Here is a 24,827-nt window from a genome sequence, read left to right on the forward strand (position 1 = left end):
ATTGCAGGGGCCCCCGTAAGAGGGCCCCTACATGTATTTCACTGTCTGCTGCGCAGACAGTGAAATACGCGACGGGTGCAACTGCACCCGTCGCACAGCTTCCACTCCGCCGGCTCGATTCCGAGCCGGCTTCATCGTGGAAGCCTCTTTCCCGCTGGGCTGGCGGGCGGTCTGAAGGCGACCGCCCGCCAGCCCAGCGGGAAAGTCAGAATTACCGCGGCGGTCTTTCGACCGCGGAACGGTAATCTGACGGCGGGACTTTGGCGGGCGGCCTCCGCCGCCCGCCAAGGTCAGAATGAGGGCCTATGTCCCTCCTCTGACACTATTGTGCATTGTGCAGCTTTTTGTGCCATGTATCATGCCAGACACTTCACTGGGCAAACCAGGTTAACACCCATGTCAATAGTCAGACAATTTAGGAGGGTATCAGCAGTCTAATAACTACCAACATAGTTTAACATCTTTGAGCATGGTGTATGGTACTTAATCTTCAGGGTCTCATGTTGTACTAAGCAAGATTTGGTAGCAGCTGTCATTGACATTTCTGGGGATCATGTTAAGGCACTGTGTGCATATCACACAACTTCACTAATACTCTAACTGAAACATTGCTTGTTGTATCACTTACAGCAACTCTGTGTTCCACTTCTCCCACAGGTGACCTTGCCATCGTCACCATGGAGAGGATACCAGCCACTGCCACTCCCCCTCTGGATGAAAGCCTCAGTTAGGACAAAACCCCTTGATGTGTGGACACTGAGGAAGAAGCTGGCTCATCAGGGACACCTGGTCAGCCAACAACTGTCAGCTTCACCATGTCCACATCAATTCCTCCCAGCCCTGTTGCATCTACATCACAGGCAACCGTTAGCCCCAAACCTGGGTCCCAAGGAATGCTTCTTCCATTGTATGCCCCCGTACAGGTACCTGAGTCTCTCCTTGTCACCCCTGACAATGATGGTCCTGCCACCAGTGGGAGTGGGCACAATGTGCTAGGGGCACAGGCATGTGGGGGTAGGGTGTGTGGGAGGGATGGTGTGGGCCAGGGTATGGGGGCTTATAGGGACAATACTGACCAGGAAACCATCTCCCAGGTCTTGGGAGCCTACCAAAATTCCCAAGGCATAATGGCTAGGTACTCATCATGATAGCGGAAATCCAACAGCTGCAGAGGGACAACAACCAGGAAGTCATGCAGTAGTGGCAGACACACAATGCTATCCTGACTTCGGTTGCTGGGGAGCTGAGGGACATCAACACTACCCTGAGAATGTTTGGGCCCCAACATCAGGCCCATCAACATCTTTGGCTGTGCGTGGAATGGAGGTCCTGCAAGGGAAGGACATGCCACAGACATCCCACCATCTGTTGCAGACGACCACCCTCCCCCTAAACATTGACATCCACCCAGACATCCAGGAGTAGCAGAAGTCAAAACCAACTACTGCCAGGAAGTGAACCTTTCCTGATTGTTTCCCTTTGTGTTCCACAGATACACCCTGAAGACTTCTGAAACCTAATTCATTTATCCTATGGTGCAAGAACACTGGACTTGTGTTTCCAAATGATGATTTCAGCCACCATGACTGAACTATTCACAGTTTACTTTGTGTTATTTTTGTTACTATTCATAAATATTGTTTTGCACTCCCAACAAATAACACATAAAAACAGGTTCTGTGTGAGGTTAATTTATCAACCATGTACAACTGTCATGTATGACAACTCTAGTATCAATATGTCCCTCTGTATTGTACAACCTTTGTTATGGACATCAATCATGTACTTTTTTCACCAGGAGACTCATTACATTGGAATTGTAACATAGACATAAGCCAAAACAGCTGTATTGGACATCGCCACACATTTATTTCTAGATTTGAAAACAGCAGAGACAGTAGTACTGCTAGTGACCTTAGATTGTCAACTTAGATGTCATACACTACTAACCCACAGGATACAGAAGATAGGGACAAGTCAGTCTTCCTTCAAGCATCGCACCATACAGATTGGTCCTTTGTTTCACCAGGTAAAGCCTTATCTCATACCCATACCTTAGCTTCCTAATAAGCATTTCCCATGATACAGACAGAGACCATTACTGATGTCCCGAGTCCTGGAACATTTGACATATGTGGTCATGTACCTCCTTCTGTGCTGCTTCTCGGGGTAATACCGGCCCCAGGATCCATTGCATTTGTTTGGGGCTGCTGGGGGCGGCCAGTGACATCACGTAGGCGCTCTTAGGCACGCAACGGTGCCCCGCAGCTTTCTCCTCCTGCTGTGCTGCTTCTCGGGGGACTACCGGCCCCAGGATCCATCGTGTTTGTTTGGGGCTGCTGGGGGCGGCCAGTGACATCACGCGGGCGATCTTAAGCGTGCCGCGGTGCCCAGCAGCTTCCTCCTCCTGCTTTGCTGCTTCTCGGGGGACTACCGGCCCCAGGATCCATCGCGTTTGTTTGGGGCTGCTGGGGGCGGCCAGTGACATCAAGCAGGCGCTCTTAAGCGCGCCGCAGTGCCCCGCAGCTTTCTCCTCCTGCTCTGCTGCTTCTCAGGGGACTACCGGCCCCAGGATCCATCGCCTTTGTTTGCGGCTGCTGGGGGCAGCCAGTGACATCACGTGGGCGCTCTTAAGCGCACTGCGGTGCCCCACAGCTTTCTCCTCCTGCTGTGCTGCTTCTCGGGGGACTACCGGCCCCAGGATCCATCGCGTTTGTTTGCGGCTGCTGGGGGCGGCCAGTGACATCACGCGGGCGCTCTTAAGCGCTCTGCGGTGCGTTGCAGCTTTCTGCTCCTGCTGTGCTGCTTCTCGGGGGACTACCGGCGCCAGGGTCCATTGCGTTTGTTTGGGGCTGCTGGGGGCGGCCAGTGACATCACGTGGGTGCTCTTAAGCGCACCACGGTGCCCCGCAGCGCAGGATGCGCCCGGGCGAAGCCTGGGCCAAGGGCGGGCCCGTCTGTGCCCATCAGAGACCGACAGGAGGCAGGGCTGGGCAACCCCTCATGGTTCTGAGGTAGGAGTTCCGGTCTAACATACTGAAACCTTGTGTAATTATTTTCCATTGACGTTAGATATATAGGCCCTCATTCTGACCTTGGCGGGCGGCGGAGGCCGCCCGCCAAAGTCCCGCCGTCAGATTACCGTTCCGCGGTCGAAAGACCGCCGCGGTAATTCTGACTTTCCCGCTGGGCTGGCGGGCGGTCGCCTTCAGACCGCCCGCCAGCCCAGCGGGAAAGAGGCTTCCACGATGAAGCCGGCTCGGAATCGAGCCGGCGGAGTGGAAGCTGTGCGACGGGTGCAGTTGCACCCGTCGCGTATTTCACTGTCTGCGCAGCAGACAGTGAAATACATGTAGGGGCCCTCTTACGGGGGCCCCTGCAATGCCCATGCCAGTGGCATGGGCACTGCAGGGGCCCCCAGGGGCCCCGCGACCCCCCCTACCGCCATCCGGATCCCGGCGGTCGGACCGCCGGGATCTGGATGGCGGTAGGGGGGGTCGGAATCCCCGCGGCGGTGCAGCAAGCTGCGCCGCCGTGGAGGATTCAATGGGGCCGCGGTACACTGGCGGGAGCCCGCCAGTGGTGCCGGTCCGACCGCGGCTTTACCGCCGCGGTCGGAATCCCCATTGGAGCACCGCCGGCCTGTCGGCGGTGCTCCCGCGGTCCTCCGCCCTGGCGGTCAAAGACCGCCAGGGTCAGAATGACCACCATAGTTTCTTGCAAGTTACAGTGTTTTGTTTCTAATGGGGAAGCGCAAGGCCAGGGGTAGCCCGCAAGGGGGCATAGCCCAGACTAAAATCCCCAAACTACATCAGGTACCTCATTCTTCAACTAGCTGTGTTACGGATGAAATCGATAACTTAATTGATGAAGTGGAGACCTTGTTGTCAAAAAAAGATAAAGACCCACAGAAGCGTTTGAAAAACGGCTCCCTCACATCCTTTCTTAAACCTCGTGACAAGGGAATAAACCCTGCTAGTGACGTTGGTGTTGTTACCACAAGGCCTTTGCCTTTTCAGGCAAGTGGACAGAACACTAGTATTAGGGACCTATGTGGAGGTCAGGTAAGAGCAGAGAAAACTCTATTAGGGAATGTGATTATACACAATATTCCTTGCTCTATTCGCTTCTCCCCTTTGGAGCTCCAGAGCCAACCAGAGGAACTGGGCCACCTTAATGCACAATCTATGAGATGCCACTCAAACAAACCTTGTTCACAGGAGACTCTGAGGGCTCTTGTTTTAGAGTTAAAGGAAGAAGTAAAAGATTTAAAGACATCATTAGCGGAGGTTTTGTCATTACTTCGCTCCAAAAGTACCCTTAGGGAAACTTCCACCACGAACAAGCAAGAATTAGATGGTAATATTGGTTCCCGTAAAGAACTTGACTGTAGAAAAAAGTCTCCACCCTATGTATATAGCATTCCTAGTATAGTTCCTCTGATTGGCTCAAACGGTTCTTCTGGTATAAAAATCGATTCTGGAGCCCCATTTTGACCAAATGTAGTTTATGTAAGGGAACCCCTAACTGTTCAAACCCAACACCAGCCTAGGGGTAGTGGGTATCCAATTCTCATGTGCAGACTTCCATCTCTAGCGCCAAACGTCCAGGAAAATATGGCATCTCTCATAAACAAGGTCACACACTGGAATCGGCACACCAGACAATGCTGCTCCATAATACACTCAGACATATTAGCTGCACAGCGCTATCCAGAGCCTGAGGGCCACTTGGACACAATAAAGCTAGTATTATCTTCTCCAGAGTTGGTAAGGGGTCTACTGTCTTTGGAAACGCGGAATCCCTTGTCAAATGGATCAAATATTTGTTTCAAAAACTGCTGGCTGGTAGAGGATTCCTCGTTAAGATCAAACTCACTTGTTACAAAGGAAACCCCGGATGTGTCCAACAACCAGGAGCGTGCCCCCCTGAATGTGTCGTCCACCCGAAGGAGACATGTACAAGCGTCTATGGCTGCCAACATTGATTGACTCTCCTTTGATTGGGAAATTAGGGGGTCCTCTTTTACTGCAACTTTGCGGACAGAAGGGGTGTTGGATAGTGCAATTTCCTCCTGTGGGATGGAGGGACTCCCGTTGGTTGTTACAGACATATCACCGGTCAACTCTTCCCCCAGAAATTCTAATGGCAGCCCGCAAAGTTGGACTTCTTCGAAGAACATTTTCCAAAAACCGGAGTCTTTCTGTCCAAAATTCCTGACATGGAATTTGGCTGGAATTCGTAACAAACTAGTTGACCCAACTTGGGGGGAGTTTATTGATCAATTTGATATATGTTTCTTTCAGGAAACGTGGTCAACTACTAATGTTTTTAGGCAAGGGTTCAACTCTTATTGTAAAGAAGCAAGACCATCTTTGGCGGGGAGAGGCGCTGGGGGGCTGGTGATATGGGTAAGGATTTCAGTCTTGGGAAAGATTAGAGAAATTCCAGTGTACTTAGAGGATATCTTGGCTTTATCTATCCAACAAAAGGGTGTTTTTTCTTTGCTGTGTGTTAATGTTTATAATAGACCAGGTCCATTGAACCAATTGTCCAAAACCTTTCAGGTGCTGAATACCTTGGTGTCAGATTATATATCATTGCATTTTATCTTTGTTGCTGGGGATTTAGGTGTGACGCTAGAACCAAATTGCGTATCTTCTGAGGTAACGCAGCAAGAAGACGCATTATGGAATATTCCGTCTTTTTCCTCTGTGAAGAAACAGGTTAAACTCAGTGCTAGGGTCCTTCAGATTACAGACTTTGGGCCTGATTCTAACTTTGGAGGACGGTGTTAAACCGTCCCAAAAGTGGCGGATATACCACCTACCGTATTACGAGTCCATTATATCCTATGGAACTCGTAATACGGTAGGTGGTATATCCGCCACTTTTGGGACGGTTTAACACCGTCCTCCAAAGTTAGAATCAGGCCCTCTATGATAATGCATGGCCTCCGCCCAGGGAATGGGGGCTTTCCTTCAGATGTACCCCCTAAACCTACGTTTTTTAGAAAGTTTTATAGTAGCACATTGGACTAAGTGGTAATAGATGTGAGGATATGGAATACTATCCAAGATATTTGTGTAGGAAATCGATATAACAGTGACCATGCTCCAATTTTAGTTACACACGATGGCCTTACTGTCAAAAGAAGAGCTGTGCAACTTAGTAAGGGAATTTCCCTACCCTTAGTAGTCTCCTCCAATAAGCGCGCCTTGAAATGGGAGCGTTTTAAAAATTCAAGAAAATTATGGGGGACAATGCATGATATAGTATCAACCCACCAACTAGTGGAGGACCCTTGTTTACATTCCCCAAACAAGGTCATGAGTTTGCATATGGATATTTTTTCCATATTGAGGGACCTTTTTCTTAAAACTGTTAAAGAACCTAAACGCCCACTAGTGGGCCCCTGTTATAGGTGGTTTGGTAAAGCGTGCAGGGAGGCCAAGAGCGATTTGATTAAGGCAATTAAATCCAATAATAGATCTCAGATAATTAGTTCAAGACACAAGTATGCTCTAATAATAAAGACCTGCAAAAATAACTGGGAAGCAGAGTCCTGGCAGGACCCGCTGACAGCGGTCAAGGAAAAGCAATCAAAACGCTTCTGGTCCTTGGTGGCTTCTAATGGGCGGAATCAAAATTCTAGACCTGTCTGTCACATTTCATCAGAAAATTGGGAGGCCCACTTTATGAAGTTGTATGACGCTGAAGCCGCTGATAGTGCGGCCCCTAGAATACATCTCTCTTCTAAAGTTAGCCTTACTCCGTTTACATTGAACAAATCTAAAATGGTCATTATGGCCCAAAAACCAGGAAAAGCCCCTGGCCTAGACGGCATACCTGCCAATTTATATAGATCCAGTATAGATATATGGGGTCCATATGTCAATAATGTAAATGCCGTCTTGGCAAGTGGAATTTCCCCTCGCTCCTGGCATGGTGCATTCATTGTACCCACTTATAAAAAGGGGAGTAGGGCCGTCCCGGCGAACTATAGGCCAATCAGCCTCTTGGATAATCTCCCAAAAATATTCTGCTACCAGGTCTTGATAAGGATCAAGGAATGGTTAGGCGAGTCCCAGGTCCTCAGTGATTTACAAGCAGGATTTAGGCTGAAAATGTGTACTACTGACCAGGTATTCAGGTTCCTTACGATTAAATGGAAGTCTGTGGACCTGGATGGAGGGAATCTTTTTGTGGCCTTTGTGTATCTCAAATCCGCATTTGACCTGGTTCCGCGCCATAAGTTGTGGGAGGTATTGGATGGAGTTGGATTCCCAAGTCCCTTATTAAATATAACTAAAAGCTTATACAGTGAGAGCTTTGCAAAACTTAGATGGGGAGTAAATGGGGAGATAACAAGTGAAATCCCGCTCAAGAGGGGGGTGAGACAGGGGTGTGTATTGGCTCCGACATTGTTCTTAATATTTATTAACGCATGTATTCCTTACTTACTTGCTTGCTATAACGATGCACCCAAGCTAGGTGGGGCAAAGACCTCGTGTTTACTTTTTGCCAACGACACTTTATTATTATCTCAAACTGCTTCTGGTCTTACAAATTTACTTGCAATGTTTATGTCCTTTTGCAAAGATTATGGTCTTGAAGTTAATTCTATGAAAACCAAATACATGATCTTTGGTGACAGAAAATGCACATTAAGGAAGCCAATTGTAACGGAAGGGGAAGTACTGGAGAGAGTTGTTGATTTCGACTATTTGGGGGTTAGACTAGAGGATACCCACAGATGTCAGGCCCAGTTAATAATGGCCCTTATGAGATTGAAACAGAACTCAGGGGGCGTTTTGAGATTTGCTAATAGGTCCCCTAGATTTGCAATCTCTCCTGCAATGGAAATATATAAGATACAAGCAAGAGGGAGTGCCTTGTATGGAGCGGAGCTATGGGGGCTTGGTAACTTGAGGGACCTAAAGCTTACGGAAAATTCATTTATAAAGGCTATGCTCAAAATACCTACTAGCTCTCCCATGTTGTCTGTCCGGATGGACCTGAATTTAGACTTTACTGCGCATATAGCCGCATTAAGACCAATATTGTACTGGATTACGATTTAGTCCTCTGACATTTTTAGCCCATATAGGATATGGTTGAACGCCTTGTTAAGTAAAAATGCCACGAGGAAAATCCCATGGTGCAATCATGTTGAAGGCGCCTTGATAAAGTTAGGTTGGCCCATTTTTGGTTAGCCCCTCGTGGTCTTCCAAAAAATGCGGCTCAAATCGTTAAGGAGGCTTACTGGCTAAAAGTGAAAATAGGTAAATTGACTGAGGTGTCTCCATTTAGCCTGACAGACAAGTTTACTTCCATTAAATGGCATTACGAATTTGAAAATTACATGGACCTGATCCTATCTCCTCAAGCATGTGCACTTTATATCAGGTTCAGGTTGGAATCACTACCATTACGCACTTTTACCTGTAAATGGTCTCAATGGGGTTCTCAACCTAATTCCTGCCCTATGGGTTGCGGCTTACCAGAATGTATTGCACATGTTTTATTCCACTGTCCAGCCTACGATAAGCAGTGGACTCAATGGATTATACCACTTTGTAGATGCATGGGGTTTAATAATCGGTTTTAGCCCTAAGGATTTGTAAAACTAATACCCATGGTACAGTGGTATGTGCGTTGGCTAAATTTTTAGATGCAATTTGGCATGTTAGGAAAAAGGGTTTGGAGGTACTACGTGAGTGTTTGTTCATAGATGATAATGAAAATGCTCTCTTTTTATTATTTTTATAGAGGAAATTTGATACTAATTGTCAATATAGTTGCATTTTTATTCTTTGATAATATTGTATTTTTTGTCTTTAACATTTTATAGGTATTATTTTTTAGCTTGTAGTGTTTTAATTTATGATTCTATTTATGTAGATATGTGTTTTGTGGGATGTGCTTTTATGGTGTTTTTACTACCGAAACAATGCTAATGAATGAATGAATGGTCATGTACCTGTAGGCTTGTCACTCAGCTACATCAGCTGACAGAGACATGCACATTGGTCTGCAAAATAGTCACACACTGACAGCTATGTTCAAGGTAGGCCACATACAACAGCAATCATTATGATGGTAGATGCTATGGTTCAACATTTTCACATGTGTCAGACACATATGGACACACACATGAGACCATTTGTCCACCTCCAGTACCAAACAGGTCTTCTTGGTGGGAAAATATATTTTAACACCAGTGTCCTGACAGTTCTGCCCATATTAGTTACACTCCACATACTCATGCCATACAGTACCTGGTTTCTTCCATGTCCACTTCTCATGTCTGCCTGCAATTCCCAGCTGCCTCTGACACTGTCTGTGACTTGCCAATGATAAAGAGACAAACTGAAACTCAGCAAATCTATGATTGACAGAGATAAGGGATAATAGATAGCTGTAAATAAACATCAATTCTCACAAGTCATGTGTACAAGTGTGACTTTGCTTGTGCAGTAACATATCAGGACATTGTATACCACAATGTTCTGTGCACAATACTAACTTACAATCTGCATGCATACCTGACTCATTGGCATTGGAGCTACCTAAGACCTCACAGATGATGGTAAGTAGGAGGTGACATGCCAACCATCAACTGAAAATGAAATCTCACTATTAGGAAGACATCACATACCTTGAGTCAGTTGAAGTACTGATTGATGAGATCTGCCCTGAAGTCTCCAGCTTCATCTTACTCTGGCTCATCCTCACTTGGCAAATCTGTATTTCCACCCACAGGTACTGCTGACCCCCCTCATCTGGTATGAATGGTATCTGACATTTCAGGGCAAGGTTGTGGAGCATACAGCAGGCAACAATTATTTGACATACCTTGTTGGGTGAGTAGAGGAGGGTGCCTCCAGATATGTCCAGGCTGCAAAATCTTGCATTCAGGAGCACAAAAGTCCGCTCCACGGCACGCATTGTCCTTCTGTGGGCCTCATTGAAGTGGACTTCCCCTGCCATGGTTGGGTACCTCACAGGTGTCAACAGCCAAGGACGGTTTGGGTAGCCGGAGTCATCTGTAAGGAATAGGTATGACAACACAAACACATATCTTGGACAAGCATGAGATAAACTTTCCAAACACACAAGCCAAATAAGATTTACCAACCAGCCATGCCCTCTCTGTGTAGAGTTGTGTCCTCAGCAGTGGGATATTGCTGTTCCGCATGATGAAGGAATCATGGACTGATCCTGGATACTTTGCACAGACTTGTGAAATGTACTGGGGTGCCAAACACACCACTTGGACGTTGATGGTGTGGTAGTTTTTCCTATTCCTGCATACCTGTTCATTGGCACTGGGGGGAACCAAGGCTACGTGAGTGCCATGTATGGCTCCAACCACATGTGGAATGTGTCCCATAGCATAGACCTCTGCCTTCACTTAGGCCAAATCTGCACACTGGAGAAACCTGATGTAGCTGTCCAGGTGTTTCAACAATGCACACAGTACATACTTTAAAACCAGACTGAACATGGACGGAGACATCCCTGCAGTTAGGGTCACTGTATTCTGAAAGGACCCAGTGGCCAGGAAGTGTAGCACTGACATGACTTGAACGATGGAAGGTATGCTCTTGGGATTGCGAATGGGAGGCATTTTATCTGGCTCCAACTGATCACAAAGAACCATGGTTGTATGCCTATTCATGAAATAGATCTGTATAATGTATCTCTCCTCCATGGTGTCCAAGTCTGCTAGCGGGCGGTACACTGGAGGTGGTCTTCTCCTCATGCCAGGGTAACTATGTGGAAAAAAATAGATTGGAGGTGACTTTCACAATGTACACATAATGAATATGTTCATATACAAGTCATTCATATCTCCATATGATGCCACATACAACATATAACATTTGAAGTACAGGATATTGCTATGCATCATATGACAGTCCCCTTGGTTCACATTCCCTGAATCCTCTGGTGTACTATACATGCATATTTATCTGTGACTGTCAGTGTTTGATGGTCCTACCTAGTTTACATGTGAAACATATTTGTTGCACCTATACTCCATTGACGTCACACATAGGACGTTGAGAATAGGTCATCATTTCCATTGCCACCAATCCCTCTGTTACACAGCCTTTATTACTCACATGCACAATTAGACTACTAAACATGAAGGCTGCACTGCCTAATAGTTTGCACAATATAGTGAATCATTGATTATGCAGATTCCATTACTTTTCCATACATATAATTGACTCAAAATGGCAGCTGCCTGATCTACTGTACTGGAGTTGAGGAAGTGACCTAACTCCACCGGTAGATGTCGTCACAGCAGTAGGCAGTCACTACCGCGGTGCACATTGCCATTGGAACACATTGCTGCCTTTGGCGGACTTGGGCCAATGGCGATGTCCGCCGGTGGTGACTGGCAGGTACATGACAGACGTGACTGCCATCTTCCACAGTGTTGCTCACTTGACTCCTGATACTGCTGCCAGCAAGACCTTCACTACCTGGGCTGCTGTGTACTTCCGCTAGGAGCTATCATGCCACGTCCTGCAGGTAATAGGCCCCCGCCTTCACTCCAGAAGAGCTGGAAAAGCTTGTGGATGGCGTCCCACCCCAGTATTGACAGCTATGTTGTGCACCAAAGAAGCAGGTGAGTCCAATGGTATAACAATGTATGAAAGGTGGAGTGTATGATGGTGTGGATAAAATGTGAAGCAGTGAAGATTTGGGCACTCATGTCTGGGTGTATGGAAATGTGTACATGTGCAAAGGCAGACATACAGTAGTGACACATGGTAGATAGTGTGTAATTTAACTTCCTTCATACACAGCCTAGATTGCAGTATGTAGAACAATAATGGTGTGAGAAATGTTCATGGAGACACTCCATGTTATGGACAATCATGGGGCCTGGTCATATGTGTCTCGTCAATACCTGGTACTGATCATGCATGTTGTATGGGCCACTCCACTTCACACATGGGCTGCCTGCAGATGGTAAGTTGGGAAGGAGTTTGAACAGGTAGAAAGGGAATGTTTGCCTACTTGCTGTGACTGAAGTGTACTGTCCACTTGTGTTGGGATGGTGCATGTGGACATAACTTTCTCCTTTTGTCTGTGTCATCCATGCAGGTCATTGCCCATCAAAGGAAGGGAATCCGGTGAGCCATCGCCAAGCAAGTGCGAACCCTGTGTGCCCACAGCCAGTGGAGCACCCACTGTAGTAAGTGGCGGAAGGACCTGAGACACTGGGCCCGAAAGACTGCAGAGGCCCAGCTAGGTATGTCCTCCCAAGGAGGGAGTGGTACTTGTCGGAATTTGACCCCCTAATGGTTCACATTTTGGCGGTGGCCTACCCTGAGCTGGATGGAAGTTTGAGGGCAGCACAGCAGCCACAAGGGGGTAAGCACTGACTACACACATGTAAATCCCTATTCCAGTTCAGTGGCTGATGTGTAAGGATATTAACTGTAACTATGTGGTAAGTACTAAAGGTAAAGGGTCTCCTAGGAAGACATAGAAGGACAGTTTCCACCACTGATATACAGGTGTGGACATTGTATTTTGTGTAGGGACATATTACTCTCCTATGTTAACCTAATTGTATAACAGCATGTGGTGATGCACATTTGACTGTGTCATATGTGTACATTTACACTGCTATATATATGTGTAACCTGCTGTGTCATCCTTCTCACCTAATGATTCATAGTCGATATATCCTGTTGGAAAGTTGTCCAGCTCTTTGGTCTCTGTCCATTCCTATTCCACTGGATCTAGCTCTATGTGCAACATAGGCTCTGACTGGTGAGACACTGTCAAAGCATTCCTGAGTTCTGAAATAGATGTGATCTTCATGTGAGGGTATTATCTCATGCTGTAATTTCACACAGCATACTTGGCTACACTTCCTCTGAGGTATTAGGAGGTGTCCCCATTGTTATGTGTAGATTGCACATTGGCAAATGTGATGTTTGATCAGGGTAGACATCCTACATGATGAAAAGCATGGTGGTAATACAACCTTCATAGTACAAGACATATCATTGACATGTGAGTTCGGACTGTCTGTACCATGCACATGGTATTTAGACGGTAAGTGGCAAGCCTGCTGATCACTCAGCCTATGTATTTTGCCCATGCTACATAGGGCAGCACAATTCCTATATAGGTGCAACATGCCCGTTATTTTGCCATCATCATGAGTACATTGGTATTTCCTCCCTCTTTTTAAGGTTTAGGAATCTACTTTCCAATACTTACTTTTGCTATTCTGAGTCTATTTTGAAGGATTTTGTTATGGATTAGCTCAATTCAGTCTGTCTGTATTGTGTTGCAGGTGTTGTAGTTGACATTTGCATGTTGGTGAAATGGTATATGTTGTCTGTCAAATCATGATTAATTTAGAAGTGGTTTATGTCAGTGTAACTTTACTCTGATTATGTTAGATGACATGTCTGAAGTGTTGATAGTGATGCAGGTATCTTGATGTTGTTATGTTGAGGTTTCTACTCTGTATGTGGCCTTTATGCACATGACAGGTGTCCATTGTATTGAAGATGTTGGTATGCTCCCTGTGTTTGTCTGTGGGTGTATCCTGTGTGCCCCTATTGCTGTACATGACTTTAGTGTCTATGTGATAATCACTAAGATGAGTAGGTCCAGAATGTCTGACTAAACCTTTGCTAAACGCATTTAATACACATGTTGCTGACATGAATTAGGAGTCTATTATACTCAAAATTTGGATATGCCAAATGGAGGAGGTGCATCTGAGGTATTTGCCATTGTGAATGTCATTTACACAGTTACATGTCAGGTATGTGATTGTAAAGCAACATGCTGTGTTGTACATGGAATGTGATGAGTTTACGTTCATGGAACATGATCTCTGGTGATGTACTGAGCAAGTGTGGATTAGGAGTTTGTATGATATTGTAATGGGAGTTAACATCAATTCCTATGGATGGTTTGGTGTTACACAGTGATGCTCTTTATAGGGAGAAACGTTTTATGGTTAGAAATCATCTTGTGCAGAAATAGTTTGTGTTACAGCTGTATTGATAGGATGATGATGTAGTGGTCAGATGGTTGGCTTAAGTTGTGGTTGTGTGGTTGAGACTGTTGTCATATAGGGTTGTGAAAAGTATGTTGTTGTGACATGATGTTGGCTCAAAATGGTTTCTACCTGGTTGTTGTTTATACATAGGTGTGATGTAACTGTTGTGTATGGTGTAATGTATGTGTAAGAAAAGAATGTGATGACCCTACCACTTTCTCTGTTTCTCAGCATCGGCAGGCGAAGGAGATGTGGCATAGTCGAGTGGGGAGGCTGCTGGCCATGGGACCTCCAGTCATGACACCACAGACACCAAGGGACCCAGTGGCCTGTAGGGGGAGGGGAGTCCCACTAAGGAGACAGGATCCAGTTCTTCAAATTCAGAATCCTCCTCCAGTGGACACTCCTTGGTAGTGGTGCACCCATCTGGGACCACCCCAGCACCATCTAAGTCCGTCACCCCTCCTTACTACCACCGCCCTCCCTGAGCTCCCATCCTAATTGCCAATGTCCACTCACCCAAGACGGTGGGCGTCTCGTTTGTCACAGGGACCTCTGCCAGCCCTGTGTTCCTGGAGGCCATTCACAGTGCACTGGCTGGCCTAAAGAAATCCTTTCAGGCTCTGGCCTCCACACTGACGGCAGCCAGTCACCCTTTGTCTTTTGTCCCCCCCTCCACCTCCCTCTTCTGAATCCAAAACCCCTCTTCCTCGACCCAGCCAAAATACAAAGACAGATAAGCATGCGTCCACCTCAACATCCAAGGGTAGCTCAGACAAATATAAGCACCACAAGACACACCACCGGCATGCCCATAAGCAACATTCAGATGCACACAAAGCAACAATAACAACCTGCCCTGACACCCCCACCACCCCAGCATCACTGACAGCACACCTGCAGACACTACACCAACATTCACAGATCCAGCCACTACACACATCCTACCCACAGACAGCACCACGGCAAACCCTCAGACATCCAACCCAGTCACCACTCCCGCAGACACCACAACAACTGACACACTTACATGCAGCACATCCACCATACCTGCAGTCAGCATCCCAACTGGCAGTTACATACCCATCATGGCATCCCCAGCACTCCTCCCAAGACACATAAATGTCCTCACTCACCCACCCATGTTTTGTGCATGGTATGTTAGATACAATGTTCTGTGTAAGTCGATTGGTAAGTAGTATGGTTATGTAATTGTGTGTGTTTTTTTCCCTTTTGGTGTTACGTTCGGATGTATGTTTGATATGTCCCTGGGTTGTGTCCCCTGCGGGTCCCTGACAATAGATTGGAGATGGTGTGGTTGTGTTGTGGTTGTGACATGTTGTGATATTTTGTGGCACTGTGTGAGTGTGGGCCTGTGCAGTGTTCCTGTGAGTACCTGTGTGTGTTTGTGACGTGTGTATGTGTGTGTGTCTGGTGGGCGTAGTGTGGTTGTTCTGCATATGCAAGTGTTTAGGTGGCTGTATGTGAGTGTGCGTGTCAGTGTGCTGTTACGTGTGAGTGTTGCCGTCGCACCCCTTACCCAAATGTATGTTGTGTGAGTGTACAAAAATTGACAAAGACAACAATTAGAGGTAAGTGTGTGTGCTTACGGTTGCTGTTGTTGATGTCGTCGTTCCAGATTCTGAAGATTGCCAAAGGGTCCCAAAATACCCAATGCTAACTTAGCCTAAGATCTGCAACCAACTCAGTTTTAGAATGGGCAATACAGCCACAGCTAAGTGATTTGTCAGAGCTGGCATGAATGTTGCATATTTTAACAAATATGGCAACTTCCAAATATATATAAGGCCACCAAAAAGTTTCCCTGATTTTTTCATAGTGGCATATTCTCTCATGTGACATTGGTGTGCTAAATCAATGATATCTTTCCACATTTCCTCAAGAGGCGGCACAATCTGACCATCCTTGGTCAAAATTTCTCCATTACTAGTCAAAGCATGTTTAACCTTGTAAAAAAATCTGATGCTCATTCAAAAAAGTTCTCTTGCAATGCCAGTCATTTTTGCATAATATAACAACTTTTTAAAGAGACGAAGCAGCAGTAAAAACATTCTCCCATCTTTCTTTGTGATCACAAGTTAAGGGTGTCCTCTAAGAATTCTACAACACATTCCTTTATAAATGCTGAGTATACAACCGCTCCCAAATTTACTGCCAATCTGCATAAGCAACTACCTATAAAATTGCAATCACCAGGGACATACTCCACCATAAAATTGTACTCATAGTTTTGACAAGATTCTCGCAAGTCTAGTCGGTGCCTTAAAAGTGCTGGTACCTGATAAAAGAGAAACAAGTTGTCTGTGATCAATCCTAATGAGGAAATTCATTTCCCCAAAATATGTTTTGTAATATTCTACAGCCCATGAACTAGCTAAATTGTCCCTTTAAATAATAGAATATATCTGCTAGAAAAAGTGGTCTTCAAGCATAAGCAAAGGCATTTTCAATATCTTTCCTTTTTTGTGAGAGAAAAGAATCTGAACCATCACCACTGGCATGGGCGGAAACAGATGCAAAAACTCGAGCCACAGAAGATATTGGATGAAGGTGTTGCAGTGTGCCCTCGAGTTACAGCATTAAGTAAAGGTGATGATGACTGGATGGGCCACCAACAAGCCTTGACAGTGGTAAGGTAGAGCAGAAAATATCTTTCTTCCAGGGGTTCTGTGGAAAACAGTAACCAACTGTGACTTGGCAGGGAGCTGGATTACATTTACAACAATGAACTCAACCACCTGTCTTTGGGCAATCGCTCGTGGGCCCAGTTGCCAGTGCTTCTTCAGATCCGGTGAGTACCTTCTACTTGTGGTGGGCAGGGGACTAGTGCCACTAGTCCAAGGGAATCTGGTCTTGACTTTGGAGCACAAAGGGTTCCCTCTTGCTGGGGGAAGCAGTCTGTATCCCAGGCAATCCACTGTCAAGCAGTTTCAGGGGTTTTGCATATGTTCAAGGTGTCACACCTTTTATTAGTGCAGGTTTATGTTGCCACCAATGTGGGTCTTCTCTTGTTCTCATGTTGTAGGGTAATACCGATGTGAGTTGTGGTACCTTTTCAACCCAGAGCCCTCTATGCTGCCTCTTTCCAAGATGGCAAAGGTCTTCCTTGGCTGTACAGACCAGGCTGCTCACCCTAGAGGTGTGGCTATCCCTCTAGAGATGTACACCTCCTGTCTAAGTTTCCTACACCCGGGTGCAAATGTGCCTGGGGAGTTTGTCTTCCACTGGGAGACAGCCTGCTTGCATATCAGAGGCAGTGTGCCCTTTAAAGCACACCCCCTAGATGTCCCACTCCACTAGTCTTACTTGGAGGTAGAGAGGTGTGACCTCCTCCCCGTCCAGGCCATTGTCCTGACTCCTGGGAGTGTTAACACTGCCTGGCAGGAGGTCAGTATCCTGTCTTGGCAGCAGCCGGCGTGGAAAAGCATGGGCTGGTCTGCAAGAGCACAGTGAATCTAGGGCAATTAGGTGGGCAACCTCTATGGCGCCAACTGGGTGTATGCCAGCCTTCCCTCAACACCAAATTTGTGTCAGAGGAGAGAAGGCACATTGTTTGACATCAAACTTGAGACATCTAAGTGGTACCATAATGGAGCTAGCAACCCCAGTTTTCCCGGGTACAAGTACCATTTTATCCTATGGACTGCCTATCACTGATAGTGTACTGTAATGGAAAAATCACTATAGAGACATACAAGTTTGCCCTTACATGTTTACACTCTTAATATACTGCACTCTGCCTCTTGTGCATAGGAGGCCTTCTCTAGGGGGTAACTGACTTATTGTAAAAGCAGTGCATGTGTCTGTGCCACACATGTTGAGGATATAGTCGAGTTCAAGCAGCTTGCACTGCTCCTACAGTCTGCAATGGCAGATATGCTGTCAGTAGCTTCTTGGGTTGTCTAGGGTGGCACAAAACTGTGCTGCAGCCCTGGACACCCCTTTAACACCTATGTCCTGGTTATCCCTTGTACCATATACTAGGGACTTATAAGGGTGCAACATCCCCGCCAATTGGGTTTACCAATTTATACTTAATAGTTTTGAGGAAAGAGCACTTGCACTGAGGGCCTAGTCATCGGGCTCCAGTGCACTGTCAGAGTCAGTAACTAGCATCTAGTAGTCCTAAATGGGGGCAAAAAGTGGGGGGCATCCGCAAAGAGCCCAGTTTTCCTACAACCTAACAGTGCCTCACACCCTACACAGAATGCAAATGCTATTAAACAGGTTTGCCGATTGTTGTAAGGCATGTAGGCATACTATTAAAACCAAGTTAATGGCATTAAACCCAAAGTAATATTTCTGTTAGCCCTAAGATTGAATGACTCTGTTCTGCCATGAAAAGGCTGGCGGAAAGGGGAGTCGCGGGGCCCCCTGCCACGGCCCCATGGAGCTTTTCACTGTCTGCCTAGCAGACAGTGAAAAGCGCAACGGGTGCAACTGCACCTGTCGCACCGCCGCAACACCGCCGGCTCCACTTGGTTTCCGCCCGCCGGCCCAGTGGGGATGTTGAAATGGCCACTGCAGAAGTGCAGCCACAATTCGCCAACGTTGTAATGAGGGCCTATATCTAAAGGCAGCTACACATGCTTTTTTTGACTTTCTGTATTTTGACATAGCGATGTTCACCTTGCTGAACAAAAGCAAGTCTACTTGGATAAAATCACCTTTCATGCTTTGTTGTGCGTACAACATTTACCACCTTCCTTTCATGAAATTTTTATGGCACGTAAGGCACTCAAAGAGATGCACAACCAGTCTCCATACAATATCCAAAAATCTCATGAAGTAAAAATGCATAGCTTCTGTACTCATCACAACCTACCACAACTGGAGGAAGCAGCCACCTGAGATAACTGCTACATCTCGGGGGGGAGGGGTTCCTTAAAATAGGTGTCGCTCTGTCTTGTAAGTCATATGCTTTATTCCTTCTAGGTAATGAAAAGTGAGATCAGCTGTGTCCCATTCCTTATAAAAGAAAAGATGCTTGTCAAAGCCAAATGTCAGCTCACAGCAATCTCGTTGTCTTACATTGGCACAAGAGGACATTTTTCTCCCTATGACAAGGATACAAAGAGAGACATTTTTCTTTCAAAGACTTACAAGTTCCAGCTCTGACTGCAATACACAAAGCAGAGTAGATTTTTTCAGTGCGAGAGACAAAACGAAAAACAGAAAAAAGCAGAAGCTAATTTAAACGTGTGGTTGCGTTTTTTAATAGTTTATACCAGTAAATAATCTGTTAAAAAAAACAATAAATTCAGGTGCACAAATGTTTTCTAGGACGTCAACACCCAATTCCACTACTGTCGCAGTCTGCTTCTACTACTGGAGTGGCTCACTTCATCACCGTTGGAGCTCAGTTCCACCACTGTTCCAGCCCACTTCCACCTGCAAGCATAGACTCCTGCAAGCCTCTACACCACCCAAAGCCATTTGTGTTTCCAGAACTGTTTTGCCAGGTTTTTGGGTTTGGGCAGGGGAAATAGAGGTGTTTATAAATGCGGATCTTTAATTTTTAGCAAAGTTTTGAATGTAGTGCTGCCACTTCACAATGAGATTGGCCTATTGGAAATGAATAAATCTATCATATTAGTTCCGTAAAAGCTGATAAACTCTGAATAGGTGGAGTGTAAATCTGACCTACATTGCAAGAGAGCCCACATTTTTCAAGATGTGTTTGAGGATGAGTGAAGGGATGATTGTGCTTCTGCCACCAGAAAAAAAGCTTTAAAACTGTATAAAATAATGCTTTTCACAGCAATATTTTCACTTAAATTGCAAAAAAGGAATGGCACTAAAAGGACACTCAAGAAATATTCCAGAAAGAACAGTTTGGTAAATTAGAGTCTGCTGTTTGCAGAAAAATATGCCGAATAGCCACAAGCTATAAGATGGTGGGAGCTGCCAGCAGGCACTCAATTCAATTGATGACACAAACTCTCTTTCAATTGCAAAAGTGACTTGTTAATTGTTATCCAGTCTTTCATTAGACGTCGATTCACTAAAATGCTAAGGGTTGCGGAAGTGACATCACACATCTTTCGGCCCCCACTTTCACTCACCTACACATACTTATACATACACACATTCACACTTACACACACTTTCTCACATAAGCACACTCCCACCCACAAGCACGCAAACAGCATATATATAAAATCATTTTTTACCTACTTCAGATGCCATGGAAGGGCATATTCCAGCTAATTGTACTCCATTTTTATTACACTAATAGTGAATAATATATTATTATTCGCTATTAGTGTGACAACAAATTGACAGAAAACAAAGATAGTTGAGCCACAACTGACGTTCATAAGGGTGAGCTGCCACAGTGTTCCCAGCACTTAACATGCCACATCTGAGATCAGGGGTCACAAAGGCAGTGCCGGGGTGGCAAAGTGCAAGCCAGGGGTCGCAGCTGCCACCTAAATGATGTCCATGAGTCTTCCCTATTATTACATTGACATTTATCTTTACCCCAGGTGCCTGTCTTGGGCAAGGTTAGTGCAGCCAGGTCTGGACGTGACTGACTCCGTGTTCAGTTAAAGCACTGGTTTATTTCTAATTGAAAACATTCTTAAGGTGAAACAATATCCTTTCAGCCTGTCACTACAATTATTGTGATTTATTTAGCTGCACTGTATTTCAGTAGCAGTTGTATGCATTACGCATTTTCTAAAATAAATGTAAACCTCACTGACCTTCATTGTCAGTTGTCTGTGCCTCACTGACTACAAAGAAGTTGAAATGCTCAGCGGCCAGACGTGGAAACTCCATCGAGGACCACTTGTATAGGGACAGGTTGTTAGAGTACTGGGTTGTTCACACCGCCAGAGCACTGGATTTGAATTTCGAATACCCTTGTGGGTCCCTGCCCAAGTCACTGTTGTTTATCATCACTTCAGGGTCATGCCAAGGAATGGAGCATTGCAGATTGTAATGTAATGTGAATTTGTGGAGCATGAATCTTGTCACCCGTGAGGGAATCCAGGTGCTGAGAAGGTGCAGGTTCTACAAGTAGGATCAGCTGAAGAGCCAGGTTTTTAGTTTCATGCGGAAATTCATAATTGACTCCTGCCCTGATGTGCTGGTGGAGGTTGATCCAGGATTTGGCTGCCCGGAAGGGAGAAAGCCCTATCTCCTGTCCTGCTTATATGGATACGGGAGTGTGGGTGAGCATGAGTGATGTAGTGCGGAGGTTCCTGGTTATTTTTGGAAGTGAAGTCGATGGTGGACATAGGTGGGATACTGGTTGTGAAGTGTTTTGTAGGCATGGGAGAGCATCTTGAACTGGCAGTGTTTTTGAATGGGGACTCAGTGTAGTTTTCAGAAGTGAGGTGTGATGTGCATGAAGAGTGGGAAGTTGAGGAAAAGTCTGGCAGCTGCATTTGGATGGTTTGTAGCATGTGTAACTGGTGTACAGAGATGCTGTATTAGAGGACGTTGCCGTAGATCAGTCCACTTGTAATTGGGGCCTGAGTGACGATCTTCCTGGTGTCAGGAGGGCAGCCATTTCATGATGTTTCTGAGCATGTGAAGTATGTAAAAGCAGGCGGAAGTGACAGCGTTTATTTGATGTCTCATGGTGAATTTGGTGTTCAGGATGATGCCCAGGTTTCTGGCTTGGTCGGAGGGTGAGGGACCTAGTTCTGTGGGCCACCAGGTGGTGTCCGAGGGTACGTTATTGTTGAAGAATATCAGAATTTCCATGTTGTCAGTGCTGAGGTTAAATTAGTTGTGTCTCACCCAGTTGGCCACATTGATCATGCTCGTTTTTACAGCACATACCACATACCAACAGTGTGCATTGACCTTGCTTTTCCTTCCTGCTGGGGCCCCCTACCAGACTGCAGTTCCTGTCCCCAAGTCGAAGCCATCATTTGCCTATTACACCTAGCAGTAGTCAATACTTTCATGTGTGTCCAGATCCATGGCAGCTGGACAGAGGAGTGATGAAACTGATAATGAAAGTCTAAACGACCATGACTGCACAAAAACATGTGTTTTCGATTACTGGCTTTAGTAGTATTGAACTGTGAAATGTGTTGCCTGCTAATTTTTTGTTCAATCACCCACACAGGTACGTGCTGACAGGTCTGACTCAAAAGGGGTGCAGCTGCGCGCTCCTCAGTCTGCTTTTGCAACAGTATTAGCAGGATGAGCCTCCCATTCACTTGTCTCCAGCAGAATCCCCTCATGCTGTGTCTGCTTTGCTTATGTCCAGCAGCTTCTGGTCCCCATGCAACTTGTACCAGTCAGCTCTCCTTTTCATAGTAATATCTTCATTGATAGAAGTCATCCAAGTCGAAGTATATAGAGCGACGGATGCTGTCGTCCCAGCATAACTCATGAAGTGGGAAAGAGGAAACAGCAGAAACCACACCACCATGTAGTAACAGTGCACTTTCCCTCAGAACCCATCCCCTCTCCAAACACTCTTTGACTGTATCGTTGCCTTTGACCTAGTGCCATGCTCAGCTGCATTGTAGTTAGACTTGCTCATACAAATATCATTTTCGTACATGGGTGTATACAGTTAGCCTCCTGTACTCAGTGCATATTTAGGCTTCGTGTCAGGGTGCCCTGCGAGACAGTCTCGTGAACATCACATTCGAAGCAGACAAGATTCCTTCAGAACATATAATAGCAGCAAGTAGTCTCAGATAAACCCTCGTTTCAAGACACAACTAGAGCGATAAGACATTTCTGGAGACGGCGTCGGAGCCTAGGATAGAGAGCTGACAAATGTGAGACATAATGCGATGCGAAGAAAAGTGGGGGGCTTTATGCAGATGTGCAGAGAAAGGAAGACATTTTATATTTGACAAGAGAAGACACTAGTGATCCTAAGGCATAGTGGGACTCAGCAGTTAGCAATGCCATTTTAAGGATTTTTGGGTTCCTAGTCAGTGCATATTTTGGGGGTCTCATTTGGAACATCTTTCAATTTATTAGTCATTTTTAGCTAATCCAACCCTCATGATGCCAAGCAGTATTGATATGTTAAAATTTCATAAAGTGGTCACACAAAAAACAGTCAAAGGCGACAGTAAAAAAGCTTGAGTAAATATTGAATAATCCGTTTATTTTGTTATTGGATCTAGATTTTCTTTTGCAACATCAATATTTGATGTGGAATTCAATGTCTCACTGGCCTGTTCCTCCCATTGTTAAAAAGAAATGACAAGGAAGATTTTGCAAAGAGGAGGTTTTTAAATATTGAAATTGTAGATTTAACTGCCAGACATTTATAATGACAAATAAATCCCTCTTCACAAGTGGTTTTCTTATTGCAACAGAAAAAAAAAGCATTTGCAATATTGTGGGTCGCGCGTTTGGTCGAGTTAGAGCTATTAGCGTTGTAAATTTCTAACTGGACTTTACTTGTCACATAAATTGAAAATGAAAAGTAAAACAGTTGACATACGCGAGCCAATTCAAAGCGCCACAGCTGCCACGAGCCTAAACTCGAAGTACGATAGGGAAAAGTTGTTCACTTGCAGTCAAACATATCAGCAGGTGAGCAATTATCCATTTAACAGGGCTGATGGCCAAGGTGGTAACAAAACTGCCTCAAGGAGGAACAAACGTAAAGCATTTACCAATGATAAGAAAGGATTTTTGAAAGGCAAGCCCATGAAGAAGTGAAGTTTGGGCATGCAGTGGGCGTGGTTAAAAGCCCGCAGACAGATTACACAGGTCAGAGCGATTGCATGCTCGACCTAATAAAAGACACAGTGCTTCACGTTCCATCAGGTGAAATATGATAAATCTGATAAGGTTTTTTGTAATTCTCTTTACCTGCCTTGTCCTGCCTTGTCTTGACCCATCGTGTTCTACACGCTATATTGTGGCCTCTAAGCCTGCTGAGAAAGAGAAATTGACGGAGGTGAGAGAAAGGAGGACACCTCTCTAAAGAGAATGATATAGTGAGAGAAGTGAGTAGATAGGCAGGAGGGGCAGAGACAGAGAAAAAGGAGAGGTGCTAGGATGCATCCAGTGTAAAGAGAGAAATTTGAGGTAGTCAGAAAGAAATATTCAGAGATTTGTGAAGAGGAATAGGTGCATGCAGGAAGAGAGGTAGAAAGATAGTTAAGATACTATGGTGAGATAGAGAGATCTATATGTAGGAAGAAGGAAATGTAAGGAGAGGAAAGTGGTTGTGTGCACTGTGGAGGTGAGTGAGAGAGAGAAAAAGTAGAAAGAGAGGTAAGGAAAAGGTAGTGGCAGTGAGTGATAGAAGTAAACAGAGAGGTAAGGCAATGAAAGAAGATTAAAGAGCTGCAGGGTAGAGAGTGTGGAGGTGGAAAGAGGAGCAAAATGAGAAGGGTGTTTTAGAAAGACAGGTCAATTAATACAGTGGTATGGAAGAAAGGATGATAGAGAGTGATGAAAAGTAGAAAGAGAGATGAGTTGTAGAGAGATCTGAAGTAGTAGACAGAGAGGGTGGGGTAGATAGTGGTGAGGGAGACAGTGAGGTAGAGAGGCATAGCAAGGTAGAGGGAGTGAGTTTAAAAAACAGAAGGCAATACAGGGTGAGAGAGGAGGTAATGATAGAGAAAAGAGGCACAGAATAAGAGGTAGCAAGAAAGGAGCACTGTAGTTAGAGAAGTGAGCTAGAGGAACCAGAGAAAAAATGGTGCAAGAGAGAGAGGTGGAAAGATCCCAAACAAATTATATCACAAGTTGATTAATTGAGAGCCTTAGTTGTGAGAGAGAGAGAGAGAGAGAGAGAGAGAGAGAGAGA

The sequence above is a fragment of the Pleurodeles waltl genome, chromosome 1_2, assembly GCF_031143425.1.
Source record: "Pleurodeles waltl isolate 20211129_DDA chromosome 1_2, aPleWal1.hap1.20221129, whole genome shotgun sequence".
In the NCBI taxonomy this organism is placed as follows: Eukaryota; Metazoa; Chordata; class Amphibia; order Caudata; family Salamandridae; genus Pleurodeles; species Pleurodeles waltl.